Source organism: Lagopus leucura, unplaced genomic scaffold (genome assembly GCF_019238085.1).
Source record: "Lagopus leucura isolate 7727_CA_CO unplaced genomic scaffold, USGS_WTPT01 Super-Scaffold_100067, whole genome shotgun sequence".
Taxonomy (NCBI): Eukaryota; Metazoa; Chordata; class Aves; order Galliformes; family Phasianidae; genus Lagopus; species Lagopus leucura.
The window spans coordinates 152,627-174,423 of record NW_024962311.1 but is presented as its reverse complement, the minus strand read 5'-3'; the positions used below and the strand labels follow the sequence as shown (position 1 = coordinate 174,423).

At 49.4% G+C, this 21,797-nt stretch overlaps 1 protein-coding gene across 5 annotated transcripts in view; it reads left to right on the top strand.

The window, feature by feature from the left end:
* The window catches only part of LOC122188565 (glycerophosphodiester phosphodiesterase domain-containing protein 5), a 166,137-nt gene that overhangs the window by 22,780 nt on the left and 121,560 nt on the right, over positions 1-21,797 (top strand). The window contains exon 1 of one of the 5 annotated variants that reach the window (XM_042886970.1): positions 20,222-20,305. The exons of the other annotated variants lie outside the window; for them this stretch is intronic. The gene's annotated coding sequence lies outside the window, so the exon portion shown is untranslated. Of the gene's footprint in view, positions 1-20,221; positions 20,306-21,797 lie in introns of those variants that run through there. 5 annotated transcript variants of the gene reach the window in all.

Below are 21,797 nucleotides of genomic sequence, written 5' to 3'. Positions count from 1 at the left end.
GGCAGTACTGTCTTGCATTGGGTACATAATTAATTTTTATGGACAGAAGTGTGCATAACCTTTTCACCCTCTGCTTGTATGTAATGGAGCAATATGGTTGGGTTTCAGTGCACATCCTAGGTCTGTCCTAGGATGGTTGTCTGTCTTCTGTGCTCAGGTTTTGGAGCAGGAGCCCCTGACTTTGTGCATTCCATGCCTTGTGTTCTGCTCTCATTCATCAGTGTGCAGAGCAACAATAGAATGCTAGAGTTACAAAACGTGTTCCAGCAAGTGGATCTATAAACATTTCCAGCAAATGGGAGCCTTGGGGTTGGAATTTAGTAGGAAGAACAAATTGAAAAGCAAGAGCATGTCTGCACTTCCCTGCTAAAAAATTCCTGGTGTAAAGGGGAGAGGCTGTTGTCTCTCTGGAGTACAAAGCTGATGAGCATCTGAAAACTTTCCGCTTGGCAGGACTGGATCTGAAGCTGTCTGGTGGGGTGGGATGAAAACTCAGATGGCTGCTGTCTGTCCTGTGGCTGAAAGGCTCCTCTCCACAAAGCAGAGAAGGAACATGGAGCTTTTCATTCAGCTTTGTTACAGAAACTTGTCTTCAGGTGATTCCTCATTGCCATAATGATGGCTGTGGATAGGAGCTTCTCTTGGAAAGATCAAATGTATGTGTTGACCTGAAGTGGGGACTTTCTGGAGTGGCAACTTGCAAAGCTGGTTTGTTCTGCAGGAGTGTGGTCCTCTAGGGAAAACATTTCATGCAATAACATGGGGGATGAGGCCAACTTTTTGGGGTATTTGTTTGTATCTGGCTTGGATCTGACAGCAGGTCTCCCTTCCAACACACGTGGTGGAAATTTTCTGGCTTACAAAGGTGTTGAACTGTTTCTAAATCACTTTGATCTCTCAGTAGCCCCCACAGAACCACTGCAGCCAACGAAAAATGGGGGCTGGGAGGAGGAAGTGACTTTCGTTGTTACTGTAAGAATCCACTGAACAACAAATGTGGCATCTGGTGGTTTTGTGCGTATGTTAAATCTGTCTTTGTGGAACCTCCATTGTGGCACTGAGGGACATGGTCAGCGAGCATGTTGGGATGGGCTGGGGTTGGACTTGGGGGTCTGAGAGGTCTTTACAACTTTAAGGATTCTAGGATTCTGATTATCTCCTAATGATCTTTTCTTGGCAATTTAAAATAACTCTTTTATACCTCCTTCCTCCCATGGATAACGATATGGGGATCAGCAGTGCTAAGGCACTGATGAGGAATTTGGGTAGTCTGGGTAAGGCAGAACATAACCCAAACTTGACTGGAGTAATTCCTTTAAAGAAGCAAAATGGAAGGTTACGAGGGTGTGAATTTATTTCCTAGCTTTCATGTGACTTTCCTGGTTTTCTCTATGGGTGGTGAAGGAGACATGAAAGTACTTCGAGCTGCAGAGTGGGATGAGACCATTGCGTGAACTGCTCTGGTTTCCTACCTCTGTTTGCATTTCCTTCTTAAGTACTGGGCTGTGGCCAAGGTCAGCATCAAGTGCTCAGGTTTTTGGGGATGGTGAGATGTTGCTTGGAGGAGATGCTGATGGAGAAGCACTGCGTGGGACAAGGCTGTGGGGAGGTGAGAAAATCTTGAGGTTCTTCTGCATCTGTAGGAATGGAAATTGCCTCCCAGCAGAAATCTCTCCCACAGACATGTTAGTCTAAGAATACTGGAGAGAAATCTAACACTTGCTCATGCAAAGATGGACTTTTATTTTTAGTTTTTCCTCTGCTTGCCTGACTGACCATGGGTACCCCAATGTGCCCTCCCACACATGTGGGAATGGGGGCTGTTTGGTATCTAAAGGACATATGGAGAGCAGGAATTGCAAACAATCCTCAGAAATGACTGTTGACTGAAAATTGCTGGGAAATTCCTCCCTGGATGCATTCAAGGCCAAGCTGGATGTGGCTCTGGGCAGCCTGGTCTGCTGGTTGGCGACCCTGCACATAGCAGGGGGGTTGAAACTAGATGATCTTTGAGGTCCTTTTCAACCCAGGCCATTCTATGATTCATTCAATGATTCTCTGAAATGTTTGCTGACTGGACGGATAAAGCCCTGCAGTCTAAGCTGTACCTTAGCATCTGTCCTTGCTGCATCATAGTCGTTGAGGCTGTACCTACATCTGCAGTGGTTGAAAGCCAGATGTATTTTTAGACAGTGTTTAAATAGACCTCGTCAGAAGCGCTTAATGCTGTCTCATGGGGACAAGAGATGGCACAGAGGACTTTTCTCTTGTACTGAGAGCTCACTTGGGCATTGTGGGTAACGCAGAGGGCATGCTGATACAGGGAAACTTAAATATCGTGAAGCAAGTGAGCTATGAGGATGTGCAGGAAATAGTGAGTTGGCCTAAGAATCATGGACTGGTAGAGCTTGGAGGCACCTGTGAGTCCCTGTGACTCAACCCTGACCCAGCAGGGTACCCAGTGCCATGTCCAGGTGGCTTTGGAGCTCCCCACAGAGCTGCCCCCAAGTAGTTTCCATGACAAGCTCCCGTGCAATCTGCAGCAGCCCTTAAATTGCTGGAGCCTGTTTTGAATCAGAAACGCTTCACGATTACAGCTGTAGTAATGTTGTTTTTCTGAAGTGCTGATCCACTTCCTTCTTTTCCAGTTCCTCAAAAGAAAACAAGATTCAGGCGCCGGGATGTGCTGACTCTGCACAAGTTGTTTGCTCTTCTCGTGTCCTTTTTTCTTAGCTGAATTGCCTCAGAGTTTGGACCCCAGTTTTGGTACTCCTAGAAAGCCTTCAATGCAGAGCTGATCCACAGACATGGAAAAGAGCAGAGGGACAGAGCTGATGCTTAAGGACATCGTCATCAGATGGGCTTGTTGTGTAGGGACCTCCTGTATTAGCTGCGTAATAATTTAAATCCATGCTTAAATGCTGCTTCTTTCAACAATGCATCTGATTGATTTTTTTTAAACAATTAGTTATTTTTAAGAGCATTCCCCCCTTGGAGGTCTAAGCTTGGTCTCCACAGTGTCCCATACAAAGGAGTTGCGCAGGTTGGCTTCGTGGCAACCTCTGCTCCTGGTGCAGGACCTGTCACTCTTGGTGCAACCGTGCTTCAAAGGGTCCAGGAGGCTCTTTCCCTCCTGGGATGAGTTTTAGGCTCCCATATACAGCTATGTCTCTATGGCTCCCTCCCCTATCCAGTGGCAGCAGCCTCAGCTTAGCGCTGTGGAAAGCATTTGGGACAAGGAGCTGGGATGCTATGGACAGGGCAGGCGTGTGCTGCTGCTGCACGAGTGACTTCAGCTCCCATTCAACCTGACCTTGGCAGTCTGCATCACCCCTTTAATCCCCATGCTAACTCAAAATTGGTGTCAGCAGAGCGTCTAAGCAGAGATTAGCGGCGGACGAATGAGGCTGCCTGCAAAAGCATGGAGGGGAAAACAGAAGTTTCTCCAGAGCTGAAAATTGCTTTGAAAGCCTTTCAGTATTATTTACAAGGATTATTTTAAGATCTGCATTTTGAACTAAATACTGAAGAGCTGCCTCAGGGTCTGTAGTGTTGGAGGGTTCCTTCACTGCTGCGCAAAGCCGTCCCAGCTCTCCGCAGTGCCTTAGAGGTGACAGCTGCAGCGTGGCCCGGCTGTCGGTGCTGCTTTGGCTGATCTGCACTAATGCACTGTTTGTTGAGTCGAGCCTGTTTTGCTAATAATAGGCAGCTTTGTAGGAGATAAACACCAGACTGCCCTTATCTGTGCCCGTCGTGTTTGGCCTGGGGGAGCTTATTAGCTTGTTTCATGCTGTGATGTATGCGAGGGGAAGTAAGGAAGGAAATGCAAATTTCAAACTGTTGGAGGAGGCTTTGGAAGGGAAGAGCTGGTTGAAGAGGCTTGCTTTGCTGGTTTCAAGGCTTATCCCATGTGCCTTTCCCATCCCTTTGTCTTGGGTGGTGGTGGCATGGCATGTGCCCAGAGCATTGGGGTATGGACTGCATATGGCATGTACCAGTGGCACAGCTGCCCAGGGAAGGGGGCTCACCATCCCTGGGGGTGTTCCAGAGCTGTGGGGATGTGGCACTGAGGGATGGTGGGGGATGGGTTGGGGGATCTCAGAGCTCTTTTCCAGCCTTCATGATTCTATGAGCTGAAATGCAGAAAGTTTTCTCATGCAGCTCAAGAGGAAGAGCTGGAGAACAGCATCTGGCACTGCACGTCTAATAGTGAGCTTTCAGAACCAGAGGCAAACGTTGAATTCTCATTTATACCAGCTCACTGCATTTATTTAAAGTCTGCAAAGTGTTTATAGTTGCAGGGGGGTTGGAACTGGATGACCTCAAAGGCCCCTTCCAACCCAAACCATGCTGTGATTCATGTGCTCTTTCAGTGTTTGTGCCTTCTGGGTAAGGTTTTAGCACAAAACATGGCTGTATGAAGGTTCTTAAAACGGCATGCAGAGTACTGGGAGGACAGCTAACGTGAGGGCAGACTTTCTGGGAGATGGGAGGATGTTTGCTTCTGCCCTTGCTTTGATGCAAAAGCTTGGTGTGTTTGTCTGCTGAGCCATGTGTTGGTTTTACTAACGAGACACCTCCTGGGCTGGTGGGATCAGCTCTCCTCCTCTCCCTGGCATTTGGATAAAAAATGCCTGGGAGGATTACAGTAGAGAAACGTTAATGAATATTTATCAGGGCTGCTTATAACTGCTTTATTCCCGGTTGCACTTGCATTTCTGTTATCTTGTTATGCCTTTATATTTCTCCCTGGAGCAGCAAGAAGGTCACTGTGACATGTATTAAGATGTCAGCTGTTGTCTGTCTCCAGTCATACCGTGGCAGTCCTTGCTGGCCATTGCTGGGTGAGTTCTTGGTTGCTAAAAGAAACTCCTTTGTGACAGCAGTGGGGCCTTTGTGGCAGAGGAAATCTTGGAAGTGTTAAAATATCTTGTTGTGGTGCTTTTGGTAAGAGTTAACCATTGGTCTGTGTGGGTGTCCTGGGCTGTTTTGGGTTCAGGGGTGTCTTGGGAAGTGTTGATCAGCCTTCCTCTGGGTGTTCCTTGGATGCTTGGTCTGACGCGAATCATAGAATCACAGAATCATAGAACCATTCAGGTTGGAAAAGACCTCCAAGATCATCCAGCCTAACTGTCCACCTACCAGCATTTCCCCACTAGACCACTTCTCTTAGTACAACATCTAAGCGTTTCTTGAACACTTCCAGGGATGGTGACTCAACCACCTCCCTGGGCAGCTCATTCCAACACCCCATCACTCCTTGGGATAGGAAACTTTTCCTAATATCCAGCCTGAAGTCACAGAATCATAGAATGGTTGAGTTGAAATGGATCCCTGAAGGCCATCTCTGGTCTCACTCCCTGCAATAAACAGGGACACCCACAGCTCCATCAGTGCTCAGAGCCCATCCAACCTATCTTGGGTGTCTGCAGGGATGGGGCACCCACCACCCCTCTGGGCAAACCGAAGCCTTGACCTGCGCTGTTCTTTGTGGTAGAAGCTCCATGAGCTCTTAGCATCACAAGCAAATGCTGGTAGAAACGAAATGCTAAATGCAGGTGAGTGCTTTGCTCAATGTCATCTGCTTCCCTGAAGTGAGAGGATGGTGGGAAGAGGCTGTACATATTTGGCAGGAGGTGGTGGCACACATACGTTGTGCAGCTAACCAGGTCCCCAGAGCAGTGGCTGAGCTGTGAAGGTCTGATGTCAAGTTCTGGGTCAGCTGAGGGCACTGTTTACATTCTGTAATTAATATCTGCTTTTAATTACTGCAACTGGCAGAGCTGGAGACGCTGGTCTGGAGCTGCAGTTGGTTCCCTGTCCCAGAGATGACAGGAGGATAATAAGAAAGATGTGTCAACTTGGACCGTCAGCTAATTCATCCTCCTCCCACTTCCAGCATGAGTTAGCAGCATATAAATCAACATCTTTATGAATCAGTGCTTTAATTTCTTCCTCCTTCTTGGAAGGAAAGTTCTTTTAACACGCAAACGCATGGGGCAGCTTCAACACAACTTGGCAAAGGCAGAGCTTTGAACACAATGTTTTTGTGCTTTGTGGGGTGTTGAAGCTGCTCGTGGGAAGCCAGCCTGAGACCTTGGTGGGTAGCACAACAACCTCTTTGACTCGTGGAGACTTGAGGATCTTAATTACAGCTCAGGGTAACTGAAAATCTAATATTTGGCAGATAGCTGTGTTCTGAAAGATGTTAATAGCTTGCAGGAGCGATTAACCTTGCAAAGCAGGAAATGCCTGTGATGCATTGATTTTTCTTTCCTCTCCCTTCCCCCCGATCTCTTGGTGAACGTCATTAATGCTGCTAACAGAAGACAATTGTAGGCTTTCCTGGGTTTAATGTAAGCTTCAGAGGATGCAATTACTGTCCTTCACAAAAGGATGGGGATGGCTGTAAGAAACCAGGAAATGGGGAAGGTGACTTGAGGTCTCCAGTGTTTCCACCATGGAACGTGAAGCTGAGATTTCCCTGGGCTCCCTTAACCACACAGGAATCCCAACCATCATTAAATGCAACTGGCTACTCTTCATGCAGCTGGTCTGTCTTTTCTGCTGTAAAAACGACTTTGCTGTAAAGGTTTAAAACCTATTTTGTATGACTTGCGTTCTCCTTTTGATTGATCAGTGAGGTGAAAAGGAATCCATCCATATGCTCTCTCTAACCTTGCTCCAAGCTGTGTACAAAGAGAGCTTTAATTCTGAATCTGAAAAGGTGGTGAGGAGCAAAACAGTGCTTTCCTTGTAGGTGCATGAGTGACCTGCTCCTTCTTAAAACCCTGGGGTGTTTTAGACTACAAAACCAGCCAGGGCTGTAAGAGCAGAGATGTCATTAATTGACATTTATCTAAATATCCACCACTTCTGGTTGTGGATCGCTTGTGTTTTTGGGACGGTGCCTCCAAAATAGCCCATCTGGGGTACGACTGTTTACATGGGTGGACAGTAATAGGACAAGGGGGAATGGCTTTAAAGTGAGACATGGGAGGTTTGGGTTGGATGTGAGGAGGAAGTTTTGGAGGCAGAGGGTGGTGAGGCAGTGGCACAGGTTGCCCAAGGAGGCTGTGGATGCCCCATCCATCCCTGCAGGCATTGGAGGCCAGGCTGGATGTGGCTCTGGGCAGCCTGGGCTGCTGGTTGGCGACCTGCACACAGCAGGGCTTGGAGCTGGATGAGCGCTGTGCTCCTTTGCAACCCAGGCCATTCTGTCATTCTGTGATTAACAGTTTTTCAAGGAAAGGCCAAGAGAAGATTGCAGGTCCTTCTTAGAGAAATGGGAAGAAGAGGGAGGGGATGGCTGAGAAACTAATTATATCCATGCTGAGAAGTTATCTGGATTGCTGGGCATTGCTGGAAGAAAGGCTGGAGTGATATAGAAAAAGAAGAAACAGGTGAGACTGTGATGGGGATGGACTGACTCGGATTTGCACCATCTGCCCCTCCCCTTTAGAGTTTTGTAGGTGGTTGTGTGGGATTTCCTGAAATCCTCAGTTGGAGATGTGGATTTTCTGATCTTCTGCTGAAAACGTTGAATCTTTAATTCTGGGTGGAAAAAAAACAGATAAAACAAGAATAGGGCAAAGTGACCCAGCTCTGCTGTATTCAGCAAGTGGCACAGCTTGCATGTGTGATTTCCTGCTGAAAAACATTGCCTTGCCTCTCCTAGAGGAACATTTGCTGTGTTCCTCCAAGGGTGAGGGAGAATGAGCAGAGGGATCTGCATGGACTAGGGCTTATCTGCCTCACTGGTGGTTTTGAATGGATATGCTGCTGTGTTCCTGTAGTATCTTCGCTAAGAAGCAGCTACAAGAAAACCTTTATGTTTAAGGTATGTTTCTACCATTCTGCAGTGAAGGAATAAGCAGATTGTTCCTTTCTGGTGGATGCTCAGCAGACATATGGGATAAGGGAGAGTCCTCCCTGCAGAGCATGCAGCCAATAAGTGATGTGGTGGGGGCTGGGAGAGGGTGTGCAGGTGGTCCAGGAGTTCATGTGAAGCTGTGCTAGGGGCTGCTAAAGGCAGGAAGTCATGCAGGAAGAAATCCAGCCAAGCTTTTGTCTTGCCACAGAGGCAGGAAAAGCTTTTCCTTATGTCTGTGACCCATGGCTACATCCACCCAATCCTACAGACCCCAGTAATTGGGACTGGTGATCTAAGGAACTAAAAACGTCATGGCTTGTGTTTCTGGGAAGCCAGCAAGAAGATGTACCCTATGGGATACATCCTGATATTTTTCCTTTCCCACCTTGAATCAGTAAGTTGGGCCTGGTGGGGAGATTGTTTGGAGTAAGAAAAGCTGATCTAGTTTCAGCAGTGAGCAGTGAGGGCTTTGGCTTGGTGGAACAGGAGGATCAATTGTGTTGGGATTCGTCAGATGTTCGTACTGTGGCTGCTCTTCTTTGTGTTGGGTTTTGTATGGGTAGAAGTGAGCAGTTGGGTCAGGGTAGCTTGTAAATTCACTTTAGTCAGGCATGTATTTCTGAATAAGTGCAGAAACAAAAGCTAAATTAGTCTGGGAATCTACTGGCACCAAGAAAGTTGTGTGTGTATACAGTGGCAGCTGCCCTCGCCTGGGGAGGTGGGAGGCAGCCTGTTGGTGCTATTTGCAGTTGGGTTAACCCTTCTCTGGGTCAGCTTCAAAGCTTTTTTCATCATTAGGTTAAATGCTCACTTTTATTTGATGGTGCAAAGATCTCCTTTGTATGAAACACCCAAATCCATAATAATAATAATAAAAACCCAAGCTCCCGTGCCTGATTGAAGCTCTTCTCTTGATTTATGTCTCTATTATTATGATAAGAGGCTCCAAAATGCATAATTTCAATGCACGGTTTTGCAGATAAGCTTTTCCCTAGTGATTTTTTGTTCCAAATCCCTCTTTCTTTCCACTCCAGACCAGCAAACCCAGAAAAACCTTTCAAAACACAGTGCAGTGCTGATGACAAAAGCTGTGTTCCTTACTGGTCACAGTTGATACGATATATTACGGTCTCTGCTGCTTCTTCGTTGCTCACATCACACATCTTCCCCTTAACGTCAGTCTTTCTGTGTTAAGAATCTGCCTCCAAACCAAAGGTGCATACACAGAATCATGTGGGATGGAAGGGACCTCAAGAGACCGTTGAGTTCAACCCTTGCTAATGCAGTTCCCTACAGCAGTAGGCATCCAGATGGGTCTGGAATATCTCCATAGAAGAGTCTCCACCACCTCTCTGGGCAACCTGTGGCAGTGCTCCATCACCCCTACCATAAGGAAGATTAGTTAGTCTTCTTGAACACAAGAAGAACGTTCAAATAACATGAATGTCAAATTAGATACCTTTGTTGTGCCGAACTTGATGGCAACAGGTCTCCATGGGGGTAATGTGTCAAACAACTCTGAAACAAAGGTGCTCATGTGCTGCTTGACTCCTTGGAAGGGACTATCTGGACCCTGATTAGAGCATATCATCAGTCATGGGGCACTGGCTTGCTCAGAGCTGCCCTGAAACCTTGGTTTCAGGTGTGCATGAAAGCAGGGGCAGCAGTGTCCTGCCAGAAACCTTGAATGATTTGCTAATTGTCAGCTCTTTGCAAGGATGTGGCAGTTGCCACATCTGATTGGAATTGGCTGGTTCATTTGATTGCTGAGATCAAATGCCTGTGTCTGGTAAAGTGTTCCCAAGCTCACAGTCTCCATGCTGCTCCAGTAGAAATGGTGCAGATAGGTGCAGACTTTGGGAGTTCTTCTTAACATCTGTTCCCTGTCGTTAGGATGGTTCTCTTCAATGTTTTCATCAATGACTTGGATACAGGATTTAAGATAAACTAAGTAAATTTGCAAATGAGATTGAATGGAGAGGAGCTGTTGATGCTCTTGAGGGAAGGGATTGTCCCACTTTGCTCTGCATGATGCAGCCTCACCTTGAGTGCTGGGTGCAGGTTGGGTACCACAATATAAGGACATAAAATTATTAGTGTCCACAGGAGGACTACAAAGATGGGGAAGGGTCTGGAAGGCAAAATGTGTGAGGAGCAGCTGAGGTGCCTTGGTTTGTTTGGCCCAGTAGGCTGGGAATTGGGGTGCTCTGTGGAAGCCCAACAGCTCCTCATGGCCCTACAGCTGCTCATAGGAAGCACAGGGAATGGTGTGGAGCTGTGTCAGGGGAGAGTCAAGTGGGTGTGAGGGAAAGGCTGTGCCCCATTGGGCAGTGGGCATGGCAGAGCTCCCTTGGTGGTGGGCACAGCCCCGAGATGCCACAGCTCAGGGAGCACTGCGAGGCTGCTCTGACATAGGGTTGCGTTTAGGGGTGCAGTGTGGGGCTGGGGCTTAGGCTTGGTGGTCTCCGTGGGTCTCTGCCAACTTGGGGTATTTCATGATTCTGTCTGGAATCAAAGCCATAGGGGCCTGGCATGCATGGTGACTCTTCATCCTGGAGCTGAGAGCTGTCTTCCTCTTGGTTTGAATAGACTCATAGAATCAACAGAATCACAGAATGGTTTGGGTTGGAAGGGACCCTTAAAGGCCATCTGATCCCACTTCCTGCAGTGAATGGGGACACCCACAGCTCCTGCAGTGCTCAGAGCCCCATCCTATGACCTCAGATGTCTCCAGGGATGGGGCCAGTGCCTCATCACCCTTACTGTAAAAATTTGTGATGAGTAGGAGATAAAATCCTCTTCCTGCTAGAGTGTTGACTTGGATCTTTGAGTGGCTAGAAGTACCTCAAATACAGCATTTGTGACTCTTTTGTTTAAACGGGGTCATTACATTGGAGATGACAAGGTAGTGGCATCAATTAATGAGGGATGAGCTCTAAGGACTGTGGTGGTTGACTTGTCATCACTCAGAATAAAACCAGTTTTTTAGTAAGACTGACAAACAGCCTCTTCAAGTTGAAACAATTCCTGGCAAATTGACTTCTTTCCCCTATTTTCTTCCAACACTGTCCCCAGACAGTCTTTAAGCCTGGAATAAGTCTGCAATATCCAACTCTCCTGTGAAGCTGATAATCCTTCTTTACTTTGTCCCTTCATCTGCAAATACCTGTGTGCATGAACGGTCAGCAGATCTGACTTACAGCCATAGGGCTCTGTGGCCATTTCCATCATGAACTCAGCTCAGCCCTCAGTTCTCTTACTCTCAGCAGGGCTGTCTTTCCACATAACAAATTGCCAGCATTTATTGGTCTTCTGACATATATGTTTCCCAAGGGAAAGGAAGGAGGCTGGCTGAACAAAGCCTTCTCTATAATCAGAGTTTGCAGTAGGCTTTGGGCAGAAATGGTGCTTGCTGGCCAGCACAGCTGGGATTTTATTGCTCTGTCTGTAATGGCACTTATACCAACCATGAGATTTGAGACATACTGAGTAATATACCTTAGTCTGTATTAAGAGCTTAGTGTGTATAATAGATGATAGCATTTGCAGGAGCTGATAAGAAACCCACCTGAGCACTGCTTTAGTGGCACCAAGTGCTGTTTGCTTGCGGCTGAGCTGGCTGCTGAGCGTCAGCTGCATCCTGTGCCCTGGATGAAGCAAGAGGTGCCAAAAGCGAGCTGGATTTTTGGTTGATGCAGGACAAATAGCCCTTGCTTCTTGGTTGCGTTCAGTCTATATCACCTTGTGCTGGAACAGCTTGCTGCTTTAGTGAAGGCATTTTGCAGTGACATCTCTGAGACTCATCTAACTTAAGCTGATGGTTGACTCTATCAGTGCTGATCTGCGTGAGATGAATTTCTTCCTCTGAAAGGCTTTCTCCTATAAAAAAAAAGAGCATGGGATACCTTGGGAGGAAGACTTCTTGTTGCTTCTTTTAAAGACCACTCTGTTTGTGCACCTACATAGAAAATTGAAACCTCCTGAGATGGAGCGTGGCCAGCAGGGTGAGGGAGGTGGTCCTCCACTCTGCCCTGGTAAGGCCACATTTACAATACTGTGTCCAGTGCTGGGCTCCCCAGTTCAGAAAAGACAGGGATCTCCTGGAAAGGGTCTGGTGGAGGCCACAAAGATGATGAAGGGCCTGGAGCATCTTCCATAGGAGGAAAGGCTGAGAGACCTGGGTCTGTTCAGCCTGGGGAAAAGAAGACTGAGAGGGGATCTGATCAATGCTTATACATTTACATCCAGGAGGGGAGTAAACTCTTCAAAAGGGCTGATAACAGCAGGACTAGGGGAAATGGTTTTAAGTTGAAGGAGGGAAGATTTAGTTTGGATGTTAGGGGGAAGTTCTTTACTAGGAGAGTGGTTAGGCCCTGGAACGGGCTGCCCAGGGAGGTTGTGGATGCCCCGTCCTTGGATGTGTTTAAGGCCAGGTTGGACGGGGTCCTGGGCAACCTGATCTGAATGTGTATGTTTGGTGACCCTGCTAGGCAGGGGGGTTGGAACTACATGATCCTTGGGGTCCCTTCCAACCCGGGTGATTCTGTGATTCTGTGAAAGGCTGAGAGACCTGGGTCTGTTCAGCCTGGGGAAAAGAAGACTGAGAGGGGATCTGATCAATGCTTATAGATATCTGAAGGGAGGTGGAAGGCAAATGGATGAGGCTGGGCTCTTCTCGGTGCTGTGTAATGATAGGACAAAGAGCAGTGTCCTAAAACTGGAACATAAGAAGCTCTAGGAAGATCTTCCAAGAGTAAGGGTGATGGAGCACTGTCACAGGCTGCCCAGAGAGATGATGGAGTCTCTTCTATGGAGATATTCCAGACCCATCTGGATGCCCACCTTTGTGACTTCTTGTAGGGATCTGCTTTAGCGGGATTTGGGCTCAATGATTTCTTGGGGTCCCTTCCAACCCCAGTGTATAATCAATGAATATTAAGATGTTATAATTTCAAAATAAACAAGAGAATTTGGCAAACCAGATAATGATAACAAAAAGAGAATAGATAAAAGGCTTACCCCTATCCTGGGCTCACTTACAAAACTCTAGCAGAGCAGATGTCCAGAAGAGATCCTTCCCCACTGGTAGCCAGCTCTTCAATAGGTCTAGGAGGGGTGCAGCCTGGCTTCTGGCAGCACAGGTGAATGCCCTTCACCTGTGCTCCTCTGGCTGACTTATGGCTCACCTCAGGTGATCAATCAGAGGTTCAGGCTGTGGCTCAGCAGTTCCCATACACTCCACCCCTTCACGGCGCGAACCAGTGATCACGTTGACTAAAGGGTAAGCTTTCCCTAATACAGAGGTCCTCTATATCACGATGCTTATACAGTTTTCATTGCGATGCTTGTTGGTACAATAGGACGAGTGATGATCAGTGAATGTCCGTATTATTTATGGGCCAGTGCTCGATGATGTGACTGGAGGCATGAGGTCCTGAGGTGCAGGTCCGTTCTATGTTCCATCAGTCCCATGCAGACCATCTCCGGGTGTTACACATGATCTGACAGCAACACTGGAACACTTGATGGCATTTTGTTCCTTCCGGTGGTCCTGAAGGCTCACAGACTCACGGGGAGTAATACAGATGTTTCAGAGGTACCAGGAGGGGAAGGTCTGCTCTCCAGGGCAAGATACAGGCCGTATTTCTATCCTGGGTCAACACTTCTGCTTGTACTGGGGCACATCCTGGCCGCCTGTACCACACCTTTTGGCCGGATATCTGCGGCTGCATAACGATATCAGGCACCAAAGGAGGTGTCCTGATCTGCCACAGGGACACGATGGGGGTCCCTTTAGCAATAAAGATCGGAGTGTTGACCACAATATCAGTAGGCCATGTACCTATTACTGAAGGGACTACTGAGTCTCCCACCTCCAACAGTCTCTCCCAGGGTGCAAGTAGGCCACACCACTTGGGTCCTACCTGCACCTTCCAGGGCCATTTTATTTTATGGGTACCCAGGGCAGGGAGCAGAAGATTATTTTCGTTACCAATCTGGGGTCTTACCTGATGATCAGTGCCCGTAATTTGGATCCTAAGTGGGGTGGCCCATGTCGTCTGCAACATTCTCAGGGCACTGGGTCTGCTGTCTCAAGGTCTTTCATTCAGGTCCTGCAGGGTTTCATACAGTCTTTTTGTCCATCCCTGCAGGGACTGGGAGTCTGTCTTCAGGGCAGCCTTAAGAATACCATTGTAGCATTCAATGAGGCCTGTCCCTGTTGGATTGTATGGCAGGTGGAGGCACCATTCAGTGTTGCTGTCTTTGGCTCAGCCTTGTGTCATGGCGCCAGTAAAATGAGTGCCTTGGTCGCTCTCGATGTCTGGAGGTGTCCTGTAGGCAGACATCAGTTCAGTGAGTGCCTTGATGGTACGTGCCTGGTTTGCTCTGGGCACTGGATGGACCTGCAGAAGCCCACTTGTGGTGTTTATGCAGGTCAGGGCATATCTCACCTCCTCAGACCCACGGAGGGCCTGATGTAACCAACCTGCCATCGCTGTAGAGGATTGTGTCCTCTAGCAAGATGGGCTGTTGTTTCGGGCAATGATCTCAGTCTCGTGTTAGAGCAAGCATCACAGTCTTGGTGTGCCTGGGTGATGTCAGGTAGCTGTATGGGCAGTCCCCACGCTGTAGCAGCTGCCCACAGTGTCTTTTGTCCTCATGCCATAGCTTCTGATGTAACCAACAGGTGATGTTCTCAGATGGTGAATTCTCAATCCATCCAACTCAGGCCAGCGTGTCGGCTTTGTCGTTTCCCGGTGCCTGTAGGGGTTGGTGACCAGAGACGTGGTAGACACGTACAGTCCTGTGTTTGACCGTATTCCATATATCTAACCACATGTCTTTGCCCCAGATTGGTCGGGCATGGATTGTCCATTCCTGGGTGGCCCACTGTGCAATGCAAAGAGTGAGCCCCCAGTACACAGCCCAACTATCCGTTGGATGTTCAGGATCCCGTCACCGGGTTCCTTGGTTGTAACCATGCACGCGGCTCGCAGTTCAGCCCATTGGCTGCTCTGACCATCCCCCTCGCCAAACCAGATTGTCTCGGTGGAGGGATGGTATGCTATTGCTCTCCACTTGATCGGGTTGCCCTTGCTGGACCCATCTGTGTACCAGGCATCTTCAGGAATGGGATATTTCCCTCCTGAACGGGACTCTTCTCCGGTGGAGCGAGCACTGTTTCTTTCGATGCATCACTGTGTTACTCACTGGGCCTAGGATCTTCTGAAGTTCTTCTTCCAATGGGATGTGGACAGACTACTCCTCTGGCAATCGGCCATTGGGAGAGGGGTTTCACCATAGGACCACTGTCCCCTGTAGGTCCCCATTCTCCGATAATCTGAGCAGGACTTTGCCAAGGGGAACCTGAGAACCCAGGGGTTTCCCCTGGGAGTTTCTCTTTTGCTGTGTTTGTGGTCCCAGTGACCGTGCAACATGCAGCTGGCGTTGTCCAGCTTGCAGTATTGTTTTCTTGCAAAGGCTTTTAGGTGAATTTCTGAGAATGGAAATGTGAAGGGAGAAGTCTAGAAGTCTGCTAGAAAGGAGAGAAGGTCTTCAAAGCTCTTTGTCATTGTGGAATGCTCTGCCATTGAAGCATGGAGAAATGACAGTCCAGAAGGAAGGGATGCCATGCGGAGGACCTGGGCAGGACGGAGAGGCAGGCCCATGCCAACCTCGTGGAGTTCAACAAGGCCAAGTGAGAGGTCCTGCAGCTGGGTGGGGGCAATCCCAAGCACAGACAGAGGTCGGGCAGAGAATGGCTTGAGAGCAGCCCCGAGGAGAAGGATTTGGGGCAGTCGGTGGATGGAAGCCTCAACGTGAGCCAGCAATGTGCGCCGGCAGCCCAGAAGGCCAACGGTATCCTGGGCTGCATGGAGAGAAGTGAGCAGCAGGGCAGGGAGGTGATTCTACCCTCTGCTCTGCTATGGGAGGTGTGTCTGCCTGCAGCAGGGGGATGGGAGTGGGTGATCTGCAAGGTCCTTCCAACCCAAACCATTCTGTGATTCCATGATATACAGGTGCATAAATAGGAGGAGATGGAGAAACTAAGGAAACCTCCCCAAAGTTTGCACTGTGGATGCCACGAGATGGAAGAAGCACTGTGGGTGTAAGGAATGAGAAAGTTTATTCTGAAGGTTTTTACATTAGTCTTTAATTCTGTGTTATCTTCTTGGTGGTAGCCTGGGGTGGAGGCAGGAAGGCTGACAGTCTTGGTGGCTCCTAAACTTCCATGCTGGCCTCAGCAGCGCTCAGTTATGGTGCTTCCTTCTCTTCTGGACGTGGTGTTTGTGGGATTTCGGAGTTGGGCCCATCCATCCCTTTCAGCCTCTTGTTCCGTCCCCATCTTCAGAGTTCTGTTTCGCACAATCCATGTGGTTCCTGGAGGCGCTGATGTGTGCAGCACTGCAGGTCCTGACTGGGCTGTCGATCTGCAAGTGAGAAGGGGAGGAAGGCAGAAAGGAGCAGCCTCCTGCCCTGCTGCCCTGTGCTGCTCTCCCCTGCACAGCCCTGCTCACCAGGTTGGTGCTCTGAAAATGGTTTCGTTGGCCAATTGGGGCTCAGTGTGTCAGCAAGGCCACGTTGACACGGCCACTGCAATCAGCAGGTGTGGTGCCAGCACCTGCAGTGGGGTCAGGACTGAGCAAAGCAGACTAAGAGTTTTGGGGTGAGAACAGGAGGATCTTGGGGAGCTTCCATTGTCCTGTAGGAGCACAACAGCTCACAGAATGGATGTGACTTACCTTTTTTGTAGGACACCAGTTTGGAGGTCTGAGCTGCAGCACTTTGGCTCATCTGGTGCCATTGGTGTTGGGCTGTAAATCTACAAGGCAGAGGGGGAGGAATGAAAGGAACAGCCTCCTGCCCTCTTCCCTGTGCTGCCCTCCCTGCACAGCCCTGCTCACCGGGTTGCTGTCCCCAGGGCTGTGTGGAAAGGCCACTGCAGTCAGCAGGTCCAGTGCCAGCACCTGGAGTGGGGTCAGGACTCAGCACAGCAGCACCAAATATTGGGGTGAGCGCAGGGGGATTTTTGGGAGCTTCCATGGTGCAGTAGGAGCACGACAGGCTAGAGTATGGAGCTGACTTATCTTTTCTGTAGGACACCAGTTTGGAGGGCTGAGCTCCAGCACTTTGAGTCATCTGGTGCCATTAGTGTCTGCATCTGCAAGGCAGAGGGGAAGGAAGGCATAAAGGATCAGCCTCCTGCCCTCTTCCCTGTGCTGCCCTCCCCTGCACAGCCCTGCTCACTGGGTTGCTACTCTGAAAATGGCTTCCTTGGCCACTTGGGTCACCAATGCCACGTTGACACAGGCTCTGCGGTCTGCAGGTCCGGTGCCAGCACCTGGAGTGGGGTCAGGACTCAGCAAAGCAGCACCAAAAGTTGGGGTGAGGGCAGGGGGATTTTTGGTAGCTTCCTTGGTGCTGTAGGAGCTCAGCGGGCTCCAGTTTGGAGCTGACTTATCTTTTTTGTAGGACACCCATTTGGAGGGCTGAGCTGCGGCCCTTTTGGTCATCTGATGCCATTATTGTTGGGCTGTCCATCTGCAAGGCAGAGGGGAAGGAAGGCAGAAAGGAGCAGCCTCCTGGCCTGCTGCCCTGTGCTGCCCTCCCCTGCACAGCCCTGCTCACCGGCTTGCTGTCTCCAGGGCTGTGAGGAAAGGCCACTGCAGTCAGCAGGTCCGGTGCCAGCAGCTGGAGTGGGGTCAGGCCTCAGCACAGCAGCCCCCAACATTGGGGCAGGGCAAGGGAAAGCATGGGGAGCTGGCAGGGTCCCGCAGGAGCGAGGCGGGCTGCAGTTTGGGAGCGACTTATCTGTGGTGTGGGTGAGCACAGGAGCGTGTGGCCGTCCTGCTGTGTCCCTGTCCCCGTGTGTGGCTGTGAGGCAGAGGAGGAGCGGCCCCATCCATCGCCATGGGCTGCTCCTGCCCGCCACAGCCCTGGCTCCCTCGGTCCTCGGCGGCGCTCTGGGGCTGGCACTGCCCTTGTGCTCAGCATTCCGGGCTGCTGTGACAGCAAGCTGGCTCTGGAACACAGCCCCCCCAGCGTTGTGCTCTTGTGACATGGCTGTGCCGGCTGCAGGGGGCTTCCTGGAGCTGCTGGCTGCCCCTGGCAACGTGGCCGTGCCATAGCAGGGCTGGTGCTGCCTGGCGTGGGGCTGCTGCCTTGCGCCGTCCGTCTAATAAATGATGCGTTGTTCATCGCTGAGTGTCTGATGGTGCTTTGGCCATGGCAGCATGAGCGTCAGTGCGCGGTGTGTGAGAAGAGGAAGGCCATCTTTGGCATCCAGCTTTGCCATGGAATCGGGGGGCCTGGATTGCAAGCAGCCAGGGAGGGGATCCTCAGTGCATCCCGCTTTGAGGCTGGTAGTGGGAATGGATGCTGTGGGCCTGAGCTGGCTGCCAGGGCAGTAAGAGAGCAGCAAAGGTGCAGGATAAGAGAAATGCAGTAGGGAAACGTGCCTCCGTGGGAGCCCAACTCAAATGCCTGCACACGAATGCACAGAGCATGGGGAAGGAGCCACAAGTGTGTCAGGTGTGTGTGTGCCTACAGAGCTGTGATGTCACTGGCATCACTGAGCTGTGGTGGGATGGCTGTCATGAGTGGAGTGCAGGAATGGAGCAGGCTGCTGGCGGACCTGATAGCGGCCTTCCAGGACCTGAAGGGGACCTACAGAAAAGCTGGGCAGGGACTTTTGATCTGGGCAGGTGGAGGCAGGATGAGGAGAAATGACTTCCAACTGGAGGAGGGTAGGTTTAGAGTAGGGATTGGGAAGAAATTCTTTCCTGTGAGGGCGGTGAGTTTCTCCTATTTGGGCCAATAACTGGGCAGCCTGCTGGACTACAGCTTCTGAGGCCACCATGGGATTTAATATAGAGACTAGAGTACCATAGAGATGCGAGGGAGCTTGGTGTAGAATCAAGTCTCTCATCCCTGCTGAAAATTTGACCATATCAAGGCCATCAAATGTGTCCTCATAGATACCTTCCCTTACGCCCAGTTCACGGATATAATTCTGAAGGTCCTCCATGGCGGACCACATCCCTGTATTGTATAAGTCTGTTGATTCAGGAGTCTGGTCACTGTTTATTGAAACGTTACAAACTTGGCCTGTTGGAAAATGTAGAATTGGTTTCTTCCCCGTTAACATGACAAGTTTTTGCTCTAGTTTTTCCAATACGGTCTTTCAGAAGTTGATTTTCATTCTCTAAAGTATTATCTCTTATTTCAGCATGATTTAAGGCATTTAACAGTGGCCATGCCACTGTGGAGGCAGCCAGTTGTCTTTCTTTAGTGATCAGTACATCCTTGCTAAGTCCCTGAAAGTGACCTGCCATGCAATATGGGGAAATATTTCCCATAACACGTAAGGGACCCCAGTTCTCAATGATAACCGCTAGCTCATAGTAGGGAGATCCCACAAATCCTGGGATCTGCCCTAGAATCATTTACTCTAGAGGAGTATTGTTCTCCCCCTTGCCCCATTTATAGACATTCCAAAGAAAAGACATGATGTGAATTTAAGTATATTTGGCCTGCCTGGCTCGCCAAGTGTATAATCAATGAATATTAAGATGCTATAATTACAAAATAAACAAGAGTTTGGCAAAGCAGATAATGATAACAAAAAGAGGATAGATAGAAAGTGTACCCCTATCCTGAACCCACTTAGAAAATTCCAGCAGAGTAGATGTCCAGAAGAGCTCCTTCCCCACTGGCAGCCAGCTCTTCAATAGGTCTAGGAGGGATGGAGCCAGGCAGCACAGCTGAATTGCCTTCACCTGTGCTCCTGTGGCTGACTCATGGCTCACCTAAGGTGATCAATCAGAGGCTCAGGCCATCACTCAGCAGTTCCCATACAGCATGCAATTCTGTGATTCTGTGTGATTCTGTTGGCCCAGGTGGTTGTGGTCTTAGAAAGATGATTCCCACTGCCTTGCAAGGAACCAGCACAAGTCAGCCTACGCGTGGAAGAGGCTTTGCTGCAGCAGTTTGGCAGGGTTCCTGCTCATCTCATGCTAGCAGAGCAGCAGTAGCAGCTGCCTCTCTAGCAAGGAGGAGGGAGAAGTAGGTCAGAATTTGCATTCTTTGCCCGACTTCTCGGCATGACATGCATGCTTTCTTTTTTTTTCCCAGGTCCTCTTTTTAAATGAGCTGTTCCTGTACATGTGTGTTCCTCGGGCTGCGTTGAATCAGAGGGTGAAGACATAAATCCAAATGTATAATTGAGCTTTAATGTGTGTTTGCCCTCCGAGAGCAGTTCTGGGAGCCTCCTCAGACTCGAGGGCTGATCCCAGCATGTAAAATCTGAAACGACTGCTTGGGGCAATCACTCTGGTTGTATTTTTTTTTTCCCCTGGTCAGGATTTAAACCTTCTCCTGTACATTTTCTTTTGCATGACGAGAGCAAGTCACTGGTCTGCAAATGTGATGGTGAGACTTCTTTTCAGCACTTCTCTGTGGGCTGTGGTATGGTTATGTGGGTCTGGTGGAGGAGAGGAGGGAGATGGAGCACAGTGGATTCCTGGCAACCGGAGCAGCATCCAAGCATTGCTGTGAGGCTGCAGGGTGGTCTGTTGTGGTTTTACTCTCTGCAAGTTGGTGGAAGTTTTGGAGGCAGAGGGTGGTGAGGCAGTGGCACAGGTTGCCCAAGGAGGCTGTGGATGCCCCATCCATCCCTGCAGGCATTCAAGGCCAGGCTGGATGTGGCTCTGGGCAGCCTGGGCTGCTGGTTGGCGACCTGCACACAGCAGGGCTTGGAGCTGGATGAGCGCTGTGCTCCTTTGCAACCCAGGCCATGCTGTGATATGATATAATATGAAATGCAAGAATGTCAGATGGGGTCTGGTGTGAGAGGGCCCCTTATGCAGAGCATGAGAGGGCAGAGTGGGGTTGGCTAATGGTTTACATGGGGGCAACATCTCTGTGTGAACATGAAGGCTTTAAGGTGCAAGTTTTGCAGTTCGTCAGCACGTCTCGTTATTATTGTTATATTTCTGCTTATTTATTTTCGTTCCAGAAAAGAAAGAAGGCAGCAGTCAGTCTGAGCTACTTCTCATTGCACGATGGCCATTTGTGTTGAGGTTTTGGGAGCAGGGGGACATTTCATGGGGGAAGTTGTTTAGAGAGAGAGTGGTGAGGTGCTGGAACAGCTGCCCAGAGAGGCTGTGATGCCCCGTCCATCCCTGCAGGTGTTCAAGGCCAGGTTGGATGGGGCCCTGGGCAGCCTGGGCTGCTGTGAAATGGGGAGGTTGGTGGCCCTGCATTGGTGGGGGGTTGGAGCTTCGTGATCCTTGAGCTCCCTTCCAACCCAACCATTCTGTGATTAGGATTTCTGGTTCCCATTGCTGTTTGATGTCCTCAGTTCAAAACCAGGCTTTGCAGTTCAGCATCTCTGTCCTTTCAGAGGGGAATGTAACACCACTTCCTGACACATATGTTCACAGATGGGTGATTTTCTGCAGGGAAAAGTAATGCTGAATTTAGTGCGTGGCAGAAAGAAGTACCTGCTGCACAATTCCAGTCTGTCTTCAGATCTGTGGGTGATTTTTGCTAAGAGATTTTGTGGTCAGAGTCTTAATTGCTGCTTTAAAAAAAAAATTGTCAATGTGAACTCTAAAGCAGATCACAACGAGATCTGAAGGCAAGTGCATGGGTAAAAGTGATAGAAAATATATCCATACCATAGAATCACAGAATGGCTTGGGTTGGAAGGGACCCCAAAGATCATCTAGTTCCAACCCCCTGCCAATGGGATCATTGCTTCAATAGGCTTCCAGTTGATTTTTGGAGTAGGGGCAGCATTTCACAGAGGCTTTTGCTCTTTTTTTTTTTTGTAGATGTGCACACATCTAGCCAGAAATGACTCATTTTCTTTCTGCCTTGCCTTGCCTTGCCTTGCCTTGCCTTGCCTTGCCTTGCCTTG